The sequence below is a fragment of the Schistocerca gregaria genome, chromosome 3, assembly GCF_023897955.1.
Source record: "Schistocerca gregaria isolate iqSchGreg1 chromosome 3, iqSchGreg1.2, whole genome shotgun sequence".
In the NCBI taxonomy this organism is placed as follows: Eukaryota; Metazoa; Arthropoda; class Insecta; order Orthoptera; family Acrididae; genus Schistocerca; species Schistocerca gregaria.
In genome coordinates this window covers 263872047-263890417 of record NC_064922.1, presented here as the reverse complement: position 1 = coordinate 263890417, position 18371 = coordinate 263872047, and the positions used below count along the sequence as shown (strand labels likewise).

The following is an 18371-nucleotide window of genomic DNA, read 5'->3' as shown; positions in this document are numbered from 1 at the left end:
TACCATTGTAGCAACAGTAACCGATCTAACGACCGCGCCAGACACTTGTTGTCTTATACAGGCGTTGCCAATCGCAGGGCCGTATTCAGCCTGTTTACATATCTCTATATTTGAACACGCATGCCTATGCCAGTTTCTTTGGCTCTTCAGTGTATGTATCTTTTCCTGTTGCACTGGAGGGAGCGTCCAAGGCGAATCCAACTACACAACGTATGTGGAACATGATCAATTAATTATTGGATAACTGAACCGCAAACCACCATCCTACCATCAGCAAAAAGGGTCCTACAAACCGCTGCCCTATTGTAGCAACTATAGAGAAACACGTAACTCACGTCGTGTCTTTACCCGTGTGCTTGAAATCGCTAATTGTGCGCTCTCCGACAGCAGCAAACAGACTGCTTGCTGTCTTCGCAAACACAGTAACGTGTCAGAACATTGTTAGTGTGAAGAACGACATAAGCCAACGAAAAAAAAAAACAGTAACTGATAAGTAAAATGCAGTTAACATTTTAGCGGCGGTAAACAGACAAGCCACTACGAGGCTCCTTTATTGTACTAGTGGTGGAATCAAATGAGTGCTCTACCAATACTACCTTCTGAATGGTGTTTGCGAAAATTGCAAAGTGAAGCGGCGATTCTGTTTATGGAGGAAGCATCGTTTAAAACCCATAGGCCACGTGGAAAGCCACGCGGCCGAAGAACAGTGGATAATAAATGACCTTCGCCTGTCTACGTGTGCTGCGCGCTTTTTAAGAATCACATCATTAGTTGCAGTTCTATTGGTGGGACTCTAGACAGCCACAAGTATCTACAGTTTCTAAGAGATATGCTACCACTTTTACCGGAAAACTTCTCAGCCGACATAAGGCATTCGAAACGATGCCAACACGATGAGGTTCTAGTCTATTTCACACAGATAATCGCAGACCTTCTTAACGTAACGTTTGGAGATAGATCGATCGGTCATTCGGAAAAGAAAAATATGGCCTGCACTCTGCCAGACTCTATACCACTGGACTTTTATGCCAGAGGTAAATTAAAATCGCCGGCCGCTGTGGTCGAGCGGTTCTAGACGCTTCAGTCCGGAACCGCGCTGCTGCTACGGTCGCAACTTCGAATCCTGCCTCGGGCATGGATGTGTGTGATGTCCTTTGGTTAGTTAGGTTTAAGTAGTTTTAAGTCTAGGCGACTAATGACCTCAGATGTTAAGTGCCATAGTGCTTAGAGTCATTTGAACATTTTTAAATTAAAATCAGGGGTCCACAAGGAAACATCAGCGACCCCTGAAGTCATGAAACAAATTCAACGTACTGCACTGTCTGTCCGGAATCATTTTATAGCATACATTTGGTACAGAGAGCAGACACTCTGTCGGTTCAAAAAGTTTAAGACTGTACAGAACGTTAAGTTTTTTTTTTTTTTTTTTTTTTTTTTTTTTTTTTTTATTTTACTTCGATCTTGGCAACCCAACATAGGCCGCTCTGCACTTAGTCGTTTCGTGGTAGGTTCGTATTGATAACGTAATGCCTCGTCACAGGGATGACTTCTTCCAGAAAATAACTGTCCGCATTTTGAATTTAAATCAATGCGTGCCAGGCGTCCGACCAGCTTTGTTTTCGTTTGGCAGTCAAAGTGTGCGGAAAGAAAATTGCAGACACTTTTTTCTTCTTTGTAACATTCAGGAAAATCCTCCCCCCTCCCCCCCCCCCCCCCCCCCCCCCCCCGGGAACGTCACACACCAGACGAGTGTAAAAAATGTTCACATGTGTGTGAAATCGAACTGCTAAGGTCATCAGTCCCTAAGCTTACACACTGCTTAACCTAAATTATCCTAAGGACAAACACACACACCCATGACCGAGGGAGGACTCGAACCTCCGCCGGGACCAGCCGCACAGTCCATGACTGCAGTGCCTTAGTGCGCTCGGCTAATCCCGCGGTGCAGACATGTGTAACCCCAATGTTTGCGTGGTAGAGTAACTATAATGTACGCGTACGTGGAGAAAGTGTTTGCGCAGCAATCACCGACATAGTGTAATTGAGGCGGAATAAGGGGAACCAGCCCGCATTCGTCGAGGCAGATGGAAAACCGCCTTAAAAACCATCCACAGACTGGCCGGCTCACCGGACCTGGACACCAATCCGCAGGATGGTTTCGTGCAGGGGACCGGCACGCCTTCCGGCCCGGAAAGCAGTGCGTTAGACCGCACGGCTAACCGGGCGGGCTGATGAATGGTGTACTTGAATGGTTCATCATAGTTGACTCATTCTGTATTATAGTGATGGCTAAACGAATTAGTGGTGGTAGTTAATAAGACAAATATCATAATAAATTCACAACAATTGACATCACTGATATACACAAGGAACGCAAGCAATTTTCCAGGTTGACAGACAAATCCTACCTTACTCACTGCGACGAATTAGAGCCCAGAAACAGATAAACATTTTAAGACCGAAGAGGACGAAGAGCCCCAATTGTCCAGAATGTTCTTCGAACCAGTAGCGAGCGACTTTGGCCCCGTGACATGGCGCTTTGTCACCCATAGAATATGAAGTCCATGAATGGCTACAGATGATCTCCAGGCAGCCGAAGATAACCATTTCCAGTCAACTATCGGTTCAGTTGGAGCAGAGGACGCAGTCCGTCCCGTGTAAACACAGCCCATACCAATATGGAGCCACCACCAGCTTGCAGAGTGCCTTGTTGACAACCTGGGTTAATGGCTTCGTGGGGTCTGTGCCACACAGGAACCCTACCATCAGCTCTTACCAACTGAAATCTGGACTCATCTGACCAGGCCACGGTTTTCCAATCGTCTATGGTCCGACCGATATCATCACGATCCCAGGAGAGGTGCTGTAAAGCGATGTCGTGCTGCTAGCAAACGCACTCGCATCGATCGTCTGCTGCCACAGCCCATTAGCGCCAGATTTCGCCGCACTGCCCTAACGGATACGTTCGTCGTACGACCCACACTGATTTCTGCGATTATTTCACACAGTGTTGCTTCTCTGTTAGCACTGACAACTCTATACAAACTCCTTTATACTAGGTCGTTAAGCGAATACCATCGGCCGCTGGGGTGAGGGATCATGCCTGCAATTTTGTATTCTCGGCACACTCTTGACAGTTTGGATCTCGGAATATCGAACTCCCTAACGATTTCCGAAACGGAATGTCCCATTCGTCTAGCTCCAACTACGGCATTCAAAGTCTGTTAATTTCCGTCGTGCGGCCATAATCACGTAGGAAACCTTTTCACATGAATCGCCTGAATAGAAATGACTGCTCCGCCAACTCACTGTCGTTTGATACCTTGTGCACGCCACACAACCGCCATCTGTATGTGTGCATATCGCCTCAGTGTAATGTTTTCCTCTGGTGCTACCAAGTAATAACAACTTCCCTTGGCTTAATGCCAGTTGCAAGTCTTTCAATTGGATGCCACTTGGCCACCTTCCGTGTCCGTATTCTACGCCAGCTGGGGAAAGGGTACTTAAAGTTTGAAGTGGAATCTGAACACGTATCGTTCCTGACGACCCCTCCCTTCATTGAGGGGTAAAGGCTAAATTAAAGGCAGGCTGAAAATTCCCGTAGAACGACCAGGAACTGATTCCACGACCTCCCGGATCCAGACACCACACTTGCTAGGTGGTAGCCTTTAAATCGGCCGCGGTCCGTTAATATACGTCGGACTCGCGTGTCGCCACTATCAGTGATGGCAGACCGAGCTCCGCCACACGGCAGGTCTAGAGAGATTCCCTAGCACTCGCCCCAGTTGTACAGCCGACTTTGCTAGCGATGGTTCACTTTCTACATACGCTCTCATTTGCAGAGACGACAGTTTGGCATAGCCTTCAGCTACGTCATTTGCTAAGACCTAGCAAGGCGCCAATTCAGTTACTATAATTACTATCTTCAAGAATGTATTCTGGACAGATAATATTGTGTATCATGTAGCGTCAAGAGTGACGTTCATCATTAATGGAATAAAGTTAAATATCAAAATAATTACGTCCGCTTTCTGAATTCTCATTCCTTGTCATTTACCAGACCTGACGTCAGTATAGTTCTTCCCTCCTCACGCCAGCCTGCGTGAGCTAAAACGCGTGCATTTCGGCCTCCACTCGTAACACGGTGTTGGCTCTGCTGCTAACACAAAGGGCTACATTAAAGGCAGGCTGAAAATTTCCGTAGAACGGCCAAGAAGTGGTTCCACTACCTCCCGGATCCAGGCATGTTCTTTACCACAAGATCACCAGATCTATCAAGTGCAAGAAATAAAATAATGTGACATTCTCTTTTATTTATACATGAAATTTGGTATTCTCGGCACACTCTTAACAATGTGGATCTCGGAATATTGAACTCCCTAACGATTTCCGAAATGGAATGTCCCATGTGTCTAGCTCCAGCTATCAACCCACGTTCAGTCGGCGTTGCATTAAAATGTGTATCCATCCACGCATAAGATAAAAAGAGAACAGACAAGTCAATAACGGTAAAAAGGCAAAGTATCGATGTATGAAAAAACTACCTGTCAGTTGTTCAACAGTAGAAGTTCGTCGAGGGAAGAAGCTCCTTCCCGTTACTCACTATCGTTCGTCTGTCCTCACTAAGCAGACGTATGTGTGACTAAGTGGCAAATGTTGCACTACATATTGTTCTGGACAGTAATTTGGAATGTATATCAAAAGTGTCTATACTTATACATCCCTCACATGTGTTTTTATGTTGCATATCTTCAGTTTTAGGGACGGTGTGTCAGGAAGGGCAACGTACATGAATCAGAAGTATTCAGACCGATCGTGTAACGCATCTTGCCGTTTGAGAATTGCATTCCGAATGGATATTGCATCTTTAAATACGAAGTCCGACTCATTTTTGCATTTACGGTAGAAATTATCGTAAGACTTTTCACGGTCAATCTGCTTATCGAACAAAGGTACGTTCATCAGCACCCACGGCTGTGGTATGTGACTGAACGTGGCGTCAGAGTTCTTCGCCCCTCCCTACCCGGAAATAACGGAAATTAGGTGAATTGTGTGTGTAGATGCGATACCAACTCCCTCCAGCGCCCTACCAAGCCCTCATTGCTTCCATGCCACGACGCATCGTCGCTGTTATCCGTGCCAAAGGTGGACATACCGGCTGTTAGCTGGGTGGTCATAATGACCTGGCAAATCCATAAAATTACGTTTGTACGGAATCCTCGGAGCACGAGATCTGCTCGCAAAAGCCAGTTTTTTATTTTATTTATTTTTTTGTTTTTTTGTGAACGTGGGGCTAGATAGATCTCTGTCCGCTCCCTGCATTCGTGCCTATGCCCGGCCTCGTGGACCTTTGAGCAGTGCCCGAAACCCGTGTCAAGTTGCCACGTTCAGGTGTGCGTTTGTTTAGTATTTGTAATGTTTATTTTTTTTTCTTGGATAAGTTGTGCGTCCATGTGTTATATGCTGTTTGATTCTGTGACTATTAACTAATAAATGTTACGGATACTCCACATACCACAGGTGCAGCAGAGGCATCGGCAGGAAAGCAGCGGCACAGTTGACGTACCCCGAGCGAGATAAGTGCTGACGAAAGCAGATGAGCGACTGAGTGATTGCTCACCCTAAGCGAGGGTCGCGCGATGGGTCGACGTGAATCACCCAGGAATCTAATGTAAACGTCGATAAGGGCAACGGCAGTCACAAAGCGTGTAGAGATAATTGGAATGCCTAAACTGCGACGTAACTCACTGGAGAGCCTATGTCAACGTAACGGCAGACCAAATAGCCACTCAGCTCGCAAAGGAATGCAAACCAGGTCAAATACCTGAACAGAAGGCAACGAAACGACCAAACTGTCCTTCTCCTTTACCACAGAAGAGCTGAATAATGTCATAAAGAAATGCAAAACAGAGAGGGCCGCTAGACTAGACGACATCCTGACTGAAAGGATCAAACATTTCAGACCGAAAGCTAAATAGTCGCTTTTGGACATGTTCAACACCTACAAAAGTGCAAAATTCCTAGCATCAGGCGAAAAGCCAAGGTAATGGCTGTTCTTAAACCGGGTAAAGAAGCCAGATGCTCAAAGAGCTACCTCTCAATGTACCTGCTATGCCACCCGTATAAAATTTTCGAAAGACTAATACAAAACCGCCTCATAGTGGCTGTGGAATCTATCCTCATGCGGCAACAGGCTAGATTCCCTCCTGAAAAAAACTGTACCGCACAACTGCTCAATCTGAATCAGCACATCGAGGATAGTTTCCAAGAGAGCTCTCTACCGTGCGCCGTTTTTATAGACTTTATGGTTGCATACGACAGTAGCAATCTGCGACCTCTGCTGCAGAAGGTATATGCTATAACTAAAGACATTAAACTTAAAAACGTTGTCAAAAACCTGCTTCAAAATCGGAGGTTTTTAATTGAGTTTCAGGGAAAACGAAGCAAATGAATAAACCAGAGCAATGGCGTGCCACAGGGAAGTGTGTTAGCAGAACTCTTCTCCAACATCTACACCGATGATCAACCCCTCCCTGCAGGTGAAAACAGCTATATATGCGCACATTACAGGGAAATTACAGCACAGGGGAAAAGTTTCGATGAGCTGGAGCAATGTCTGAGTAAGGCCTTAGTAGAACTAGGTCTAGATCTGTATTACTAAAATAAACAGTTGAAGCCACATCCAGCGAAAACACAATTTTGTGCCTTCCACCTTCGGAACAAGTAGGCCGACGGAAAACTTCAGGTTCAGTGGCGTGGGGCACTAATAGAGCATTGTCCAAACCCCTAGTACCCGGGCCTAACACTAGATAGGATCCTAATATACAAACAGTACCACCTTAACACCAAACTAAAAGTTAGCCGAAGAAATAATGTTCAAAACGGTTCAGATGTCTCTGAGCGCTATGGAACTTAACTTCTAAGGTCATCAGTCCCCTAGAACGTAGAACTACTTAAACCTAACTAACCTAAGGACATCACACACATCCATGCCCGAGGCAGGACTCGAACCTGCGACCGTAGCGGGCGCGCGGTTCCAGACTGTAGCGCCTAGAACCACTCGGTCATCCCGGCCGGCAGAGGTAATGTCATTCGCACCTAATCGCAAGCTGATAAGCTCTAAATTGGGAACCAAATCTAGGGTTCTCAAAACTTCACCAGTCGTCCTTTGTCACTTTGCCGGCGAGTACGCGTACCCGATTTGGTATAGATCAGCACAGGCAAAGCAATTTGATGTTACTCTCAGCGAGACAAGCAAAATCATCACCAGATGCTGGGAGCCCACACCTCTGCTCAGCAAACACCACCTATCTGGCATCGCCCCTCCCGATATCCGTAGAGAGGCAAGAGCATTTAAATAATAATTTAAATTAGTAGAAACGGAACGACATCTCCTCTACGGTGCTGAGCCGGATCACCAACGATTAAAATCAAGGCGAAACTTCCGGATATCCGCAGAAGATTATGAAGTGCCTAAAACCATAGTGGAACTTTGGAGGAAGACCTCAGATCAACACTGGATGGATCCGGAAGGGGAACCAGCACCAGGTTACGATGAAAACTGGGGAACGTGGAAAGCACTACACAGACTACATACGGGCACCGCTAGATAGAGATATACTCATAGCAAGTGGGCCTAACCCACACACTCAAACCTGCGTAACGCGGAGTACTACAAACTACGATTAATACGTACACCCGCCCACTGCTCTTTTCCAGACACCTACAGAGGACCTTATGGCAACAAGCCAAATGCAGTTGACGTCGCCCGTTTCTGGGCAAGATATATTTAGCTCTAACTTAAAATCACGATATGTATTTACTGTTTTAATATCTGATGTTGTCCCATGACTCCCAATACAAACCAACCAACCAATATTTGATGTACATCTGTACACAGTTTTACATCTACAAATCTGTGTTGCGTTTCTTCGTATGTATCTTATGTGTGAATGTCTGATGTAACTTGATGATGCTTCTGACACGAAACAAAAATACGTACACTTTGGTATTTTTGTTGATGAAGGCTACGGCCTTCAGCCAACACGAATGTCATGAAGCATTTGTGGTCCGTTCTAGAGCAAGAAACCAGCTGCGAATTTCTTCGCCGCGTCATCGCCGACATAAGTAAGCGTTGCATGGCGTAACGAATAGCCACTGAACAGAACAGCATCTTCATGTTTCGACTTTGAAGACCATCAACGACAGCAAAGCAACCTTAACGACATATATTATGTCTATGAAAATTTGGCTTACGTTATGTGTGCATTACTAAAACCAGTATTAGAATCGGTATTTAACACAGCTTTGGAAGACATGAGATCAAATAAGTTGGAAGGCGTCGGTAACATTCCTTCGCAGTTTCTGAAGCCACTGAGGGAAGTGGGTAACTAAACGACCATTCAACTTGCTTTGAGAATGTATGAGGAGATAAATCAGCAAAATTTTGGAAAAATGCCAACAATGCAATCTCGACGGTACCAACGGCAGATAAGTGCGGAAACTATCTTGCAATCAGCTTAACAGCTCATGCATCAAAGCTGGGTTGGTTGGTTGGCTGCTTGGTTGGTTGAAAGGAGGAGACGAAACAGCGAGGTGCCATCGGATTAGAAAGGATAGGGAAGGAAATCGGCCGTGCCCTTTCACAGGAACCATCTCGGCATTTTCCTGAAGTGATTTAGGGAAATCACGGAAAAACTAAATCAGGATGGCCGGACGCGGTTTGAACCGTCGTCTTCCCGAATGCGAGACCAGTGCATCGAAGTTACTGATAATAATGATATACAGAAGAATGGAAAGGAAAATCGAGATAATCTTGTGCGACAGTCAGTTTGGCGTTAAGAAAGCTAACGACACCGCATGAACAGTCCTGAAGGTGTGCTTGATAATGTAAAAAAGAGTTAAGAAAGATCGAGAAACATTCGTTTGACAGCGTAAAATGGTGCAAGATGTTCGAAATTCTGGTGAAAATAGGTGCAAGCCATAGGAAAACAGTATACAATATGTAAAAAAAATCGAGATGAAACAATAAGAATGGAAAATCAAGAACGATGTGCTCGGATGAGTTTTTGGCTGCTACTGTTCAATCTAAACAGCAAAGAAGCAAGACGGAAATAAAAGAAAGGTTGAAGAGTGGGATTAGTACTAAAATTCAGGGTGGAGGGATATCAGTGATAAGATTTGATGCTGATATTGCTATCCTCAGAAGAAGTTAAGAAGAAAAAGGGATATCGCTAACATGGAAGCAAAATGACAATAACCGACGAAGCGGGAAGGGCATGAGAAGCAGACTAGCACAGGCTTAGAGAGCATTTGTAGCCAAAAGAAGTGTTCCATATACTTTAGGAAGAACTTTCCAAAAATGTACTTTTGGTGCGCAGTGTAGTATGTTAGTGAATTGTGGACTATGAGAATACCGGAAAAGAAAATATAAGACAAGGAATGAGTAGCTTTCTCACGAATCAGCAAGCAACATATGGAGCACAGTGACAAGAAGAAGGGACAGGGTGATAGAGTATCTGTTATGACACCAGGGAATTACTTTAGTGATTCTACAGGGAGTAGCAGAGAGTAAAAATTGGAAAGAGAAGGGGGAGATTGGGCAGAGATTGGAATACACCCAATATATAGCTGAGGACTTTGGGTGTAAGTAATACCCTGAGACGTAGAGGTTGGCACAGGATAGGATATCGTGGTGCCACAACAAACCAGTCGGGAGAATGATGGGGGAAAAAAAGAAAAACCTTTTTCTCTTTCTTACATCACATACTGGCAAATATACTTTCAGGTATATTATACCACAGTGTACTGATGTAGCCCAAAATAAAGTACAATCATCGCACCTGTATAAACTAATACAAAATAACGATAAAGACAGAACTGGTGTGTTTGGGGCAGCAGAAGATAAAGAATGGAACGACAGCGAAGGAAAGATACATAGCAGTAGGAGAAGTACTCTTGGTAATATAGAGCTTTCAAAATAAAACTTTATTAGAGTCGGTAGAGGAAAGTTTAAAATCACAGTATATTACCAGTTTTGACATACTGCAGTAAGACTCATTTCTATTGCGAAAATCATTTAAAATCTGGGAGTTGATCAGAGCGGATTGCAGACATACATGTTGCGAATTACTTGGAGGGACAGAAAAGCAAAGATACGGGTCAGTGGACAGCCTACAGTACAATGTGTAATTATGACTGTAATTAAAAGGAAGCGGATGTGTGTGCGACATGGAGTCATCCGAAAGGATGAAAGATGAACAGAGGAAGCTCTATGCTGGATTCTAAGAGATACAACCCAGATGCTAGCCTAATGTAAGGTGGACAGACTATAGAGCAGCACCAGAATGTATGCATGGAAAAGCGATTTTTTTTTTATTTATGAAGTTCTGGCGAGACCACGTGAGCAGCTTGGTCGTGGAAACACTCAGAAGTCACATACATACCATCGGCAGGTATGTGAGTGACAACAGCTGCAATTCTCTGTGACAGGTTGATCGTGTTTAATGTTATTACTAGGCCTGATAGGTTAAATGGTTCAAATGACTCTGAGCACTATGGGACTTAACATCTGAGGTCATCAGTCCCCTAGAACTTAGAACCACTTATACCCAACTAACCTATGGGCATCACACACACCCATGACCGATGCAGTATTCGAACCTTCGACCGTAGCAGTAGCCCGGTTTCGGACTGAAGCGTCCAGAACCGCTCGGCCACAGCCGCCGGCGAAAACTCCTCAATGTAGCATCGTAACGGCAGACTGGAATTCCGATACACCTGAACAACAATCTGTACGAGGTTCGCAAACTGACACCGCACATCTATCCAACTATCCTTTCCTGCGGTCTGAATATTCTTGGTAAGTACAGAGAGTTGCTCCAAAAATGATACAGTAGGACACAACACAGTAAAAGTAAACAAACTGAACAAGCTTTCGGTTTTATACTTTCAGGGACACATACGGTATCCGGTAAAAGATGATGAGGAACTGACTACTTGATGTCACGAGAGGAGGACCACCGGCCAGTACAAAAGGACGGGGGAAGAACTGTGCTGTCCGTAGAGAAGCAGTGACCGCAGAATGGGTCGGTCATAACAGGTCTCTGACTTCCAACGTGGACTAAACACTGGATGTCACCTGAGTAAGATATCCGTCAGTCATGTCTCAACCCTACTAAAGCTGCCCAAGTCGAGTGTTGGTTGTGTGGTTGTGTAGTTGAAACGCGATAGAACAACCACAAACAAACCAAGAGCAGCCAGAACTCACGTACTGTCAGATAGCGACCGTCTAATATTGCGGGGGGTGGTTGCAAAATATCGTACGAAACCACTGGAAGGAATCACTCGTGGTTTCCGAAGTGCTACCGGCAGCTCAGATAGCACATTTATTGTGCGTAGGGAGCAAAAATAGCAAAAAAGCAATAGCGCCCAAGCCACACATTCCTGTAATCAATTCTTACTAAGCGTCACTTGAGGTAGAGTCAACAGCGACGCCACTGGACAGTGGATGACTGGAAACGAGTGATTTGTAGCGATGAATCACTCTGTTCCCTTTGGCAGTCCGATGGAAGGGTGTGAGTTTGGGAAACGCCTACATAAGGTTACGTGCGCTCATGTGGATCGCCATCAGTGAAGCATGATGCAGGAGGTGTTACGTTATGGGTTTTGGTGTGGTTCCTTTATTGTGCTTAACAAAATGATAAATGCGGAAGGATATGAACACATTTTACAGCGTACAACAGGGGAACAGTTACCAGACGATGATTGTATCAGCATGATACGGCAACCTGTCATCAAGCAGTATCTCTTGGCAATAGTTTGTGAACAATAACATTAGTGAATTGGACTGGCCTGCCCAGAACCCGAAATGAATCCAATGGCATCAGTTAGAACGTCGACTTCGCTCCAGACCCCAGTGTCTAACTTCATTACCTTCTCTGGTTTCGGTTGTTGACGAAAATTGAGCTTCTATTCGCCCTCCCCCCCCCCCCCCCCCCACCCCCCACACACGCACACAGATATTCAGACACCTCAGTGTCGCCAGCAGAGTTCAAGCCGTCATAAATACCAAGGGTGGACACACTCCATATTAATGTCCACTAATAGTGTGTAATGGAGACAGCAGCATTTACTTTCTGCACAATATATTGCAAGTGATATTTCCATAAAGCTTTTTATCTGCCCTCCGTCTTAACGAAGTAAACTCGTAATTGCGTGATTGAACATACTGGGACACTAATATAACGCTTTCAAAAACAGCTCCAAATAAAAAATATATTTATATTAAGATGGTATCTGTTCTTTCGAACATGTCCGAAAGAACAGGTACCATCGGTGACCATCCAGCTCGTTAGAATGACAATATCAACGAAATGAATACCCCAAGCTCCATGTAAGCGTTGATATAAGTCAACGGGGACAGTTCAAAATGTGTGCACTGACCGGGACACGAGCCCGGGATCTGCTGCTTACATGCCAGACACTCTATCCACCTGAGCCACAGATGACGCAGAGGATAGTGCGACTGCAGGGCCGTATCTCTGGCACGCCTCCCGTGAGACCCACATCCGCAACTTAATGTCTCGCACTATATCCATAGTGCCCCTGCCCATTATACTCATTACTCGCGGCTTTACTGTAAGAGTTCAGGCACTGTTTGTGCATCCGCACAGAAGATGATGGGCAAATGGCCGGCGAGCCTTATACATGATATCTGTTCTTTCGGACCTCTTTGTCCTCGGTGGCTGAGATGGATAGAGCGTCTGCCATGTAAGCAGGAGACCCCGGGTTCGAGTCCCGGTCGGGGCACACATTTTCAACTGTCCCAGTTGACTTACATTAACGCCTTTATGCAGTTAAGTGTATTCATTTCATTGTAATTTTTAAAAAATGTTCATTCCACTTTGCTGCAATGGATCCAGAAATGAAACCTGTGGCGTACCTTGCTTCTAATTACCCCAGTCAGATTCAAAACTCTTCCTTATTTGTTGACGGAGGAGGACAACCTTCTACTTCCTCCTTTCTGGGTATGAAATCAACCATTGTTCAGATATTGCTGTAATTCCGTAAAGCTCCACTTTATAGGCTACCTAACTATTACTTGGTAAATACAATAAAGTACTTTTGTTAAATCAAAGCATATACCTGCTGTCCGCAAACTACCGTCAGCCCTACTAGAACCTCAAAACATTATTTTCTGTGGACAACTCCTTTCATTAAGTCATATTTGGAGTCTTGCAACAAATCATATGTACTAAGACATACCGCTATATCCCTATACATTGATTTTTCAAAATTTGGAAAACACTCATAGCAAAGAATCTGCCCGACAATTGTCTAAGTTATCAGTTTATCCCTCTTTTAATACAGGGTAGTCAAAATAAAACTGGCCATAAAAATATTTGTAAGACTGACGTGACGCAATTTGCTAAAACTATTTGTCTGTTTGCATACATCGATATCGAAACATATCAGCCAACTTCTTGAGAATAAGGCAGTGCTTTCACCTTTCTGTAGATTGAGGATTATTTGAGTACACGCGACCTTTCGATTTGCCCCACAGCTAAAAATCTAATTGACAAAGACCAAGTGATCAAGGTGCCCAACAGAATGTACTGTCACACTCCTTACTTAACACCTCATTAACCAATTCTATATCTTGTAACTCCTTGTTTCGCATTTACATACGTAAAGCACACTCTTTTAGCTTGAATGGTATATACTTCAGTTGGCCATACAACGAACGGGGCGTGCAACAGTCTACCAGCGAGTCTAAAAGAGTGTATATGATAAGTTAAATAATAAAAACTGTACCAGTTACCAATTTTTTGGTGCTTAACACGACGCGTTTCGAGAGTTTATTCTCATTTTCATTTCCATTTGTGCATATGTTCATATGAATATGTTTGTGATGTTTGAATGTGTAAGTTTCTACCTCTCTAGCGTCGACATTAGAAGATGTTGGGAATACAGGAGGAGGGCGTAGGTTATCTTCAATCGGAACGATTCCCAACAATTAATCATAAAATTATATTTATTAAACAAGCAGAGGTAGTCAACTTAAATTATGCTTCTTAGACGTTGGCAGCTACGGCTCCTAGCGGACCTCGCCACAGTTTGTATTGCCAGCCCATACAGCTGCTGCACTACTAGTGTTTCGAGTGTGGCTTATCGACTGTGGTGCGATACTCTCTGGAGTCATGAGTACCACCACCACAGAACGAATGGTGCCTCCTCCATTATACAGAATATTACACACGCGCAAATCATCACTTACACCTTCTGTTTACAAAATATGCCACAAAGATATTAGGACATTCACAATATCTTTGTAGCACGTTTTGTAAACACACAGTTTAAGTGACAATTCGCCTGTGTTTGATATTCTGTATAATGGTGGAGGCGCCAGACCTTCTAACTTCAAAAAGACGCAAGAAAGGCGGGAAATCACACATGCAAACACCACCAAACATATTCGTGTAAACAAATGCACAAATGAACTTGAAAATGAGAATAAATTCTCTAGGCTCGTTATGCTGATCTTGAAAAAATAAGTATCTGGTGCAGTTTCGTTATTTAAATTATGAATGAGACGGTTGCGAGCTTTCCTAAAACATCTAATACGATTAACTACATTGAGTGTATATTATTTACATGTCCGACCCCGGTAGATGAGTGGTCAAGGCGATAGGATGTCAATCCTAAAGGCCAGGGTTCGATTCTTGGGTGGGTCGGAGATATTCTCCTCTCAGGGATTGGGTGCTGTGTTGTCCTAATCATCATCATTTCATCCCCATCGACGCGCAAGTCGTCGAAGTGGCGTCAAATCGAAAGACTTGCACCTTGAGAACGGTGTACCCGACGGGAGGCTGTAGTCACACTACATTTTATTTTTTTATGTACATAAACCCGAAACAAGGAGTTACAAGACACAGATTAAAAGGTAGCTGCAGCTTTCCAAATACAAAAATGGCTCTGAGCACTATGGGACTTAACATCTGTGGTCATCAGTCACGTAGAACTTAGAACTACTTAAACCTAACTAACCTAAGGACATCACACACATCCATGCCCGAGGCAGGATTCGAACCTGTGACCGGAGCGGTCACGCGGTTTCAGACTGAAGCGCCTAGACCGCACGGCCACACCGGCCGGCTTCAAAATACAGTCGACATGAAATTCGTAATGACAAAATCAGTACTATGCCAGTTAAATATCGGTAAAAACCTTGTACCCGTATTAGCTAAATAATATTACGTAAGTATCTGGTTACTATATTTCTTCAAATATTTTAGTAACCACCAGTACTATGGGTACATTCGCTTAATAGATGGCCAAGCTCCTCTACGGTCCTCCCCTTCCATATCACGTCTGAGCTAGTAACCGTGTCTAACGACCTTGCCGACAAATGTTATACTCCGACCTTGCTCCTTTCTACTGCTTATCGGTCCCTGACCCAGCCGTATTGATTTGTGATTTTCTGTCTATCCCTAAACTATAGTACTTGAGTTCCTGCCCATTGGAACGCTCCGTCTGTAACAATTCTGTCAATGACGAGACACTATGATCTCATCACGGAGAAGTTCTACAAAAGATGACAGTTCTGTAAACGAATACACGTCTTAAATAGTTAAAATGTTTTTTTTATAATCTTTAGCACGGTTGCGGGATATGTGTTATAACCTAGGAATTGTTTAATCTCAGTAAATTTCAGATAGAAAACGAACCGAACACTCTCCCACAGTCCCTGCATCTCACCTTCATTTTGGGACACGAGGCTGATGTTAAATGCTTCTGTTGGCTTTAGTAGTTAGGGGTGTACGTTTTATTTGCTGCTACTCGTGTTCAAGGACCATTACGGAGCTGACCGAACTCATTCACATAAGGTGACAAGCAAACAGCCCTCGAACGGCTATGTCCAGCGCTTAAAGGCTGCTCTCCAATTTTGAACAGCACAAGTTTATGCCCTAATTAGGTTATCGAGGCTCCGTAAATGTTAGTGGCGAACGAACCAAGTCTACGTGCGGGTTACATTTACAGCTGGCTTTCTTAGCGAGTTTAGCCTTGAGAAATTCGTCGTCGTTGTGCCATACGCCATCTTTTTCACGAAATATTCGAACACGGGAAATGAAAGTTTTGACTAGCATACAGCTTTGCGAGACGATGCCTTAAATACTCCGAGAAACAGCTTAATTTGGTGACTGCTAATTTTTTTAAAAAATTGGCTCTGAGCTCTGTGGACTTATGAGGTCATCAGTCCTCTAGAACTTAGAACTACTTAAACCTAACTAACCTAAGGACATCACAAACATTCATGCCCCAGTCAGGATTCGAACCTGCGACCGTAGTTAAAAAAAATTGTTTTTACGCATATGGCATAGTTTGAATCTGATTTTTTACTTTACAGCATTTATGTTCCAAACTGTAAGGAGTCTGTGAAAGCCAAAAGTAACTTTGGTTAAATTTTATATTCCCCGGTGCTTTGAACCGATAGCTCATGGATTCAAACTAAGTTCGCACTTATAAATAAAAACAGAAATATCTTAAACGAGTAAAAATCGTTTCTCGTCTGGATAAATCGATGTCAGCTAACAAAGTAGTGTCAAGTCTCAGAACACTGTTCATAAATTTTTCCGTAAAATAAATATTTAATATAGAAAAGGAAAATTCGGTCCTCGATAAATTACGAAGTTGTTATGCGTAACGCAATTGCTGCAGCAGTCTGATAACAAAACGAAAGTAACTGGTAATTTTTTAGCCGTTAAGCGCTGCAGTTTATGAAATACAGCTGTTATAATTATTGTGGAAATGACTGTAAACGGTTGAAGAAATGCTAAAAGAGAAAACACGAACAGTAATCCAACTTCAGAATATGTGAATACCCTAGTATCCACAATCAACCCCACTTTTATCATTATCATAGCCGCCATGTACTGTCGTTTAACACATTTTCTGTTTAAGATAACCTGCGAAAAGAAACTTTTTTACAGAGTTTACTTCCTGTTTCGGGTTAATAAGAAAACTAGAAGTGACAGCAACATAATGTCCTCAAATTAATAGACTTACAAAAGTTGTCAAGTTCGTTTGGTGTCGATGGAATTTCAAACAGAATTCTAAAGACCACTTCCAAGTTAATAACGTCTACAATAGAAAATGTAATACATAATTCGCACATAAGTTTTTTTTTACAGACAATGTAAACTACACTAATGTTAAAACCTCTGTATAAGAAAGATGACAAGAAAGACTTCATTGGATCTGTTTCCTAAGTTTTCAGAAATATTCGAATAACTGTTGTGCTCTACAGTACTTTGACATTTAAGTAGAATAAGTTAACTTTGCACGTCACACTTCCAGTTACAAAAGGGTTGCTCGACTGCGAAAGTTACTTATATATTCACTCACCATATGTTGCAATTTTTAAATAGTAAAATATTGCCAGTCGATATTTTTGCGATTTTTTTCAAGGAGTTTGATAATGTAGATACTGTTACACTTTTAGAAAAATATCAGTTTTATTCAGTTGATGGCTTTGCAAACAGTTGATTTCAGTCATACTGGACAAAGAGAATACAAAACGTTGTGGTGAATAATACAAACAATGTTGCAAGGAGAGGCGACTTCAATTACCGAAGAGAAATCATGAACGAAATACCACAGGGTTTAATTTGGGGTCCATTCCTATTTCTCATACACACTACCTGACAAAAAAAAAGTGGAGCACCCAGAAGAGATGGTCCGATATCGATGTAAATTCGTATAGCCACACACAGTCGACTGGTATGTAAATTATTACAGTTACCATTCTCCGTGACAGGTAGATCGGCCACCAGACTGCACTAGTTTCGTTTCTGTACAGTGTTGCTACCAAGCGTAGAAAGGTATATAACGGACGTGAACAGTGGTAGATGTTGAGTACTCATGTAAGGAAGCTTTATTGGCACCTGACAGACTGAAGATTATGATATTTGGTTTATGGGGCAGTCAACTGTGTGGTTATCAGCGCCTGTACAAATACCCAATTTCTTTTTTACTGTCCAGTCTCGTCACATACCCAAGTGATGATGAAATGATGAGGACAACAGAAACCCAGCCTGGAATCGAACCCGGAACCCTGTGTTCCAGAGGCAGCAACGCTAGCCACTAGGCCACGAGCTGTGGAAGACAAGCTCTGAAAGCGGCCACATTTTGTGTCTCTATTTGGCTGGATGGTCGAATCATGCAATATCTACATTTCTAGGGCATTCGTATGTATCAGTAGTACGGTGTTGGGCTACATGGCAACATGAGGGCAGGAATACTTGACGTCAAGTTTCCGGACGAGCATACATGACCACCACAATCGAGGATCGCCATACAGTGCACCAGGT

The 18371-nt window shown here is 43.4% G+C and overlaps 1 protein-coding gene across 6 annotated transcripts in view; it reads right to left on the bottom strand.

Annotated features, from left to right (window-relative positions):
- Positions 1-18371, bottom strand: part of LOC126354141 (uncharacterized) — a 331010-nt gene that overhangs the window by 236499 nt on the left and 76140 nt on the right. Inside the window, exon 1 of one of the 6 annotated variants that reach the window (XM_050003549.1) lies at positions 5516-5556. The exons of the other annotated variants lie outside the window; for them this stretch is intronic. The gene's annotated coding sequence lies outside the window, so the exon portion shown is untranslated. Of the gene's footprint in view, positions 1-5515; positions 5557-18371 lie in introns of those variants that run through there. 6 annotated transcript variants of the gene reach the window in all.